Below are 7206 nucleotides of genomic sequence, written 5' to 3'. Positions count from 1 at the left end.
TAATCGCAGATGCAGCAAAATGCTTGTGTTTCTAGCTCCAACAGTAAAATAATACCAAGCAATACAATACACACATAATCCAAAAATTCTACAATAAAGAAATTAAGAAATATCAATACGAGCAATGTCAGATTCAAGCCATCTACTATGTATATGTATACAGTACCAGTCAAAAATCAAGGGTTTTTCTCTATTTGTGTGTGTCCGTGTATGTGTGCATTTGAATGAGTGTGTGTATATGCATGTGTACAAACACCTGCACGGCATCAGCCTCAGGCAAACCGGCAATAGCTGTAAAAACACTACCCCTCAGTGTCATTCAAACGTACTTTTTATTATGTTTAATTTTGACTTTATCTTTTATAATGTTATCTTTGACCATCATTCTATCCCCCGCCAAGCAACTCCACTCCCACTTGTCTCCAATTCCACATCCCAACCCTCAGCTTCCCTCAGCCCATCCCACCTATCTCTGCTGGCCACCCTCTTCGGATTTCTACACAAGATTTCACGTCAACAGTGAAGAGGCGGCTCCGGGATGCTGGCCTTCTAGGCAGAGTTGCAAAGAAAAAGCCATATCTCAGACTGGCCAATAAAAAGAAAAGATTAAGATGGGCAAAAGAACCCAGACACTGGACAGAGGAACTCTGCCTAGAAGACCAGCATCCCGGAATCGCCTCTTCACTGTTGACGTTGAGACCGGTGTTTTGCAGGTACTATTTAATGAAGCTGTCAGTCGTCCTGGCACCACATGCCCAGGTCTCTGACCTCCTCCCTATAGGCTGTCTCGTCGTTGTCGGTGATCAGGCCTTCCACTGTTGTGTCATCAGCAAACTTAATGACGGTGTTGGAGTTGTGCCTGGCCATGCTGTCATGAGTGAACAGGGAGTACAGGAGGGGACTGAGCATGCACCCCTGAGGGGCCCCTGTGTTGAGGATCAGCGTGTTGTTATTTACCCTTACCACCTGGGGGCGACCAGTCAGGAAGTCCAGGATCCAGTTGCAGAGGGAGGTGTTTATTCCCAGGGTCCTTAGCTTATTGATGAGCTATGAGGGCACTATGGTATTGAACGCTGAGCTGTAGCCAATGAATAGCATTCTCACATAGGTGTTTATTTTGTCCAGGTGGGAAAGGGCAGTGTGGAGAACAATACAAACTGCATCATCTGTGGATCTGTTGGGGTGGTAGGGTTTCTGGGATAATGGTGTTGATGTGAGCCATGACCAGCCTTTCAAAGCACTTCATGGCTACAGACGTGAGTGCTACGGGTCGGTAGTCATTTAGGCAGGTTAACTTAGTGTTCTTGGGCACAGGCACTATGGTGGTCTGCTTAAAACATGTTGGCATTACAGACTCAGACAGGGAGAGGTTGAAAATGTCAGTGAAGACACTTTCCAGCTGGTCAGCGCATGCTCGCAGCACACGTCCTGGTAATCCGTCTGGCCCAGGCACTATGGTGGTCTGCTTAAAACATGTTAGTATTACAGACTCGGACATGGAGAGGTTGAAAATGTTAGTTCAGACACTTGCCAGTTGGTCAGCGCATGCTCGCAGTACAACACGTCCTGGTAATCCGTCTGGCGCTGCGGCCTTGTGAATGTTGACCTGTTTAAAGTTCTTACATCGGCTGCGGAGATCGTGATCACACAGTCTTCCAGAACAGCTGGTGCTCTCATGCACGTTTCAGTGTTATTTGCCTAAAAGCGAGCATAGGGCCGCTCCCGGCTGTCCTTCCCTTTGTAGTCTGTAATGGTTTGCAAGCCCTGCCACAGCCAATGAGCATCAGACCTGGTGTAGTACGATTCGATCTTAGTCCTGTATTGACGCTTTGTCAGTTTGATGGTTCGTAGGAGGGCATAGTGGGATTTCTTATAAGCTTCCGGGTTAGAGTTCCGCTCCTTGAAAGCAACAGCTCTAGCCTTTAGCTCAGTGCGGATGTTGTCTGTAATCCATGGCTTCTGGTTGGGATATGTACGTACGGTCACTGTGGGGACAACGTCATCGATGCACATACTGATGAAGCCAATGACTGATGTGGTGTACTCCTCAATGCCATCGGAGGAATCCCGGAACATATTCCAGTCTATGCTAGCAAAACAGTCCTGTAGCTTACCATCTGTTTCTTTCTGACCACTTTTTTATTGATCTTGTCACTGGTGCTTCCTGCTTTAATTTTAGCTAAGTAAGCAGGAATTAGGAGGATAGAATTATGGTCAGATTTGCCAAATGGAGGGCGAGGGAGAGCTTTGTATGCGTCTCTGTGTGTGGAGTAAAGGTAGTCTGGAGTTTTTTTCCTCTGGTTGCACATTTAACATGCTGATAGAAATTTGGTCAAACGGATTTAAGTTTCCCTGCATTAAAGTCCCAGTTCCTAGGAGCGCCGCCTCTGGGTGAGCTTTTTCTTGTTTGCTTATGGCGGAATACAGCTCATTCAATGCTTTTCTTAGTGCCAGCCTCTGACTGTGGTGGTATGTAAACAGCTACAAAAAAAAATACAGTCCGTACATTCATCTAAGGTAGATAACATATCACAGTCATAGCAAGATACAAATATAACCGTTGCTGAGAAAGTTATTGTAGTTGAAGTAGTCTGTTGGTTTATTGTGTATGTTTGACAATTTTGAACATCATCGATGTTAAAGCTTTTGAAAAAGCGAACATAAGTGCAGGTGACAGATGAGAGCAATAATAAATATTCTATGTTGAAATCTTTGATTGGCTCTTCTTTCCAGTAATTATTGTGATATAATGCTTAATTGATCATGTGCAGTTTAAATTTAATAATATAATACGTAACCCCCAAATATGTATTTTAAACATCCAGAAAATGTATTTTCACTTTTCATTCAGATCCTAAAATTAACTTAACAAGGTCTTGAAGATACGTATTTTTCTTACTGGATAGTGGCTATTTATTATTTCATGCATTTGCAGAAATAAGAATTGCACCTACAGTAGATGAATAGTGAACACGATGGGAGACAGAGCTGGTTTCAAGCGCTGGGCGCAGCAGCGCTTGAGGAGGAGGAGGCAGGTAGCTGGGTCCAGGTGCAGGCAGAAGGTCATACACAGGGGTCCAAAAAGGCAACGGTACAGGCAGGGAAAAGGCTAGTAACGTCGTCCAGGAGATCAGGCAATAGGTTGATAACAGGAAATCCGATAGGCTAACGTACAGGCAGGGAATAGGCAAAAGGCGTCGTTAGTGAGGCAGGGAAAAACTATCATACACGGGAGGAGTAAAATTACGGGGAAACCCAGAGCTCTGAATAGAAGTGCGTTACAAAACAATAAATCACAATGAAGGGGTGCAGAAAAAAAACTGAACTAAATAGTGTGTGATAATGCAGCCCAGCCTCACATTCAATTCGCGCATATATGTACAAAATGTATTTCAGCAGATTTCGTGCATTTTTGGGGTGGTTCAATTCGTTTGAAAATACACGAATTTCTGTGCTACTTAATTCGTGCGAAAATACACAAATTTCTGTGCTACTTAATTCGTGCGAAAAGACACGAATTTAACCAGTAGGCGTAACACAAGCCGTTACAACAACCATCGACGCGATCGCCTGTATTTATTTATTTTACGTTATGAATATATAGATATTTTGTCTTTTTTTAACCATTTAACCATAAGAGGTTATATATATATTGTCTTTATTTAATCCATATTAAAACATTGTGGTTTTATGCCTATATGTACTGTTTTCGATTTTTCTGAACAGACTTTTCAGGATAGAATGAATGTAAGCAATGCATGATGGTTAATGGTGATTTATTCGGTTGTAGTTCCATGTATTTCTTAAAAAAGAAACGTGTAAACCATTTTTATTGAACAGAATGTAACTGAAAATACAATGGCAGCCTTGCCATTGTCCATCAATAACAAAACATTTTTTTTTCGTATAACATTTGCAGTCATTGTAGTCTTACATTTTGTTGGCCAACCAAAATTACCAAAACGTTAACCCGTAATAAGGCTAGGGTGGCTGAGTGTAAATACATGGCTCTGAGTATCCTGATCGGGGTATGCTTTTACAGAATCCTGAGTTTTAAGTCTATACGTTAAGAACTGACTGATTTACACAGGGTTGAATGCACTATATATCACAAACTGCTGGTTGGGTATGGCAAAACACTTTTAGGGTGATTTTATCACTTCCGGTTGCTCCAGGAAGCTTAGAATCAACACAGGTAGACCTCATAGTGGCTTGATGGATTGTCATTGAAGACAGGTTCATAAGACATTCATAACCCACATAGGCTTCAGGTTGAATTTAGAGGTGCAGGCAATGTATTCCAATGGGGAGAGATGTCATTGTAAACTGTTTGATGTAAACACCTTCTTTTAACTGTTAAGGGTTAATGCCACACGGTCAATGTTAGGCTTGCACAGAGACCTTAGGAACGTTCCTGAGGTCAAATTGTGCTTCTAAACCTTAACAGTTCTCTCCCTGTCTCCCAAAAGCAAAAGACTTGAAATGTAGGTCAAGGGTCATCTTCTTGTCACTGTCGCTGCGCTCAGACCGAGCAAGCTACGGTCAAGTGGGGCATCTCGTTGAACTCGGCACGGCTATGGTGATGTCATTTTTAGTGGTGATTTCAGAATGCTATTTTGGTGGTTTTTCACTGTTGAAACATATTGCAAATGCACAAAAGTCAACGAGCAAGTCAGTGTCCATCAGCCAATTAGATATTTTCAGACACCAAACTGATACCATCTGACTCCAAACTCACTTTTTCCAACTCGTTTAGAAGCCAACTATCACATATTTCAGAGCAGGCCCAAAATTCACAGCGCCTTCCATTTAAACCATAATAAAACAAATAATACGTAGTTATGTTCTAGCTGCGGGTCCAGTTTTCACATTATGTTTAGCCCTATGTGAGGCGACCTCGAATCCCAAGTTTCGGCTCGATAGGTAATTTGGTGCCCGAGCAAAACCTTAATTGGTGCTGAAATTCCACTTTTTTCCATGCCTTGCTACGGGGTCCTTGAATGAGCTATCGGACAGAAATGTCGGGGTCCGTCTCTATGGGCCGAGCCGGTTTCAATGCACCTAGTCTTGCAACTCTGGGACTTTTCTAAATGTCACCATTTTGTAATGCTCAAAATGAATTGAAGTCAATGCAAATGCACCGAGGCTTTTTATCGGTCCGAGAACCTTCTAGAGCCACATAACTCACCGTGCTTAATCGACCTGAGCTCTAGAACAGGTTTGTAAAGTTTCAGAACTCTAGGTCTGACGGTTCTTTAAAAGTTCAAACAAAAGTAACTATTGCAGGCACTGTCTGCCTCTGAGCCCCTCAGTGTGTCACTCCATCCTTTCTGTGTGGGTGTGTAAATTTTTCCTTGAAATCTGATGGGATGAATGACTGATTTACAGTTCATGAGGGTTGCCTATTCACATATATTAAGTTTTGGAAAGATTTGACTTTTTTAACCCTTCGAAACAGCCCTTTTGACACCAATTATGGCACTTCCGGTTGGCACAGGAAGCTGAAAGTAAACAGATATCCTCATTGGAGTGTGCTTTTACAGAATCCTGAGTTTTAAGTCTATACGTTAAGAACTCACTGATTTACATAGGGTTGAATGCACTATTTCTCTCAAACTGCAGGTTGGGTATGGCAAACACTTTTAGGGTGATTTAACCACTTCCGGTTGCTCCAGGAAGCTTAGAATCGACCCAGGTAGACCTCATAGTGGCTTGATGGATTGTCATCGAAGACAGGTTCATAAGGCATTATTAACCCACATAGGCTTCAGGTTGAATTTAGGGGAGCAGGCAATGTATTCCTATGGGGAGACATGTCATTGTAAACTGTTTGATGTAAACACCTTCTTTTAACTATTAAGGGTTAATGCCACATGGTCAATGTTAGGCTTGCACAGATCGGGAGGACCTTAGGAACGTTCCTGAGGTCAAATTGTGCTTCTAACCTTAACGGTTCTCTCTCTGTCTCCCAAAAGCAAAAAAATATGAAATTGAGGTCAAAGGGTCATTTGGGTCCTTCTTCTTGTCCCTGTCGCTGCACTCAGACCGAGCTAGCTACGGTCAAGCGGGGCATCTCGTTGAACTCGGCACGGCCTGGAGATAATGGCAATGCCATTTCAGGCTTTGTGTGTCTTTAAGCACCGTACTTTTTCACTCCATCCTTTTATCCCCTTTTCCTCGTGGTATCCAATCGCTAGTAATTACTATCTTGTCTCATCGCTACAACTCCCGTATGGGCTCAGGAGAGACGAAGGTCGAAAGCCACGCGTCCTCCGAAGCACAACCCAACCAAGCCGCACTGCTTCTTAACACAGCGCGCCTCCAACCCGGAAGCCAGCCACACCAATGTGTCGGAGGAAACACCGTGCACATGGCCCCCTTGGCTAGCGCGCACTGCCCCCGGCCCGCCACAGGAGTCGCTGGAGCGCGATGAGACAAGGATATCCCTACCGGCCAAACCCTCCCTAACCCGGACGACGCTAGGCCAACGGACCTCCCGGTCGCGGCCGGCTGCGGCAGAGCCTGGGCGCGAACCCAGAGACTCTGGTGGCGCAGCTAGCACTGCGATGCAGTGGCAGAGCTTCGAGACCCACTTAAAAAATGTTCGTCTGAACACACTGCAACTGGATCTGTATTTTTTATTTTTTTTAACTCCTTTTTGTGAACATGACCAATTTGTCAATGTACGATTTCTCTTAAATTACGATAGATAAATGGCTGGTTCTTTTTTTCCTGACACCGTATGCTTATGTACTTTGACGTGAAGCGGTCAAATTAGCACCCTACTTTACGTTTTTGACCTTTAATCCCAGAAAAATGGCCATAACTCAAAAAGCGTTGAGGCCTCGACGCCATCTTGTTCGGGGCCAACTGTCCATTACGTCTTCGAAATATTTTCCGTTTAGGAGAAAAGGCCACATGCATTTGCAATGTGCTTGTGCATTTGCAATATTATTTACTTTCCCTCTGGTGGGAATTTCCTAGACTGCGGAAAAATGACCAAAATGTGTTATTTTTATAAAACGGAAACCGAACGTCCGAGAGATTTAGTTTGATGACTTCCTGAAAGATCTCTCCCCCGCGCACGGCCCGACGCCGTCCGCGAATTTTAGAAACGTTGCAGGACGTCTAGTAAGGGACCTTACATTTGCAATGTGGCGTTTCTCACTAACCATATGGCGAGTGCTAAAATGTTCCCTTAAGGTA

The sequence above is a fragment of the Salvelinus alpinus genome, chromosome 8 (assembly GCF_045679555.1).
Source record: "Salvelinus alpinus chromosome 8, SLU_Salpinus.1, whole genome shotgun sequence".
Classification (NCBI taxonomy): Eukaryota; Metazoa; Chordata; class Actinopteri; order Salmoniformes; family Salmonidae; genus Salvelinus; species Salvelinus alpinus.
The sequence above is the reverse complement of the archived record's forward strand: the minus strand, read 5'-3'. Positions refer to the sequence as shown.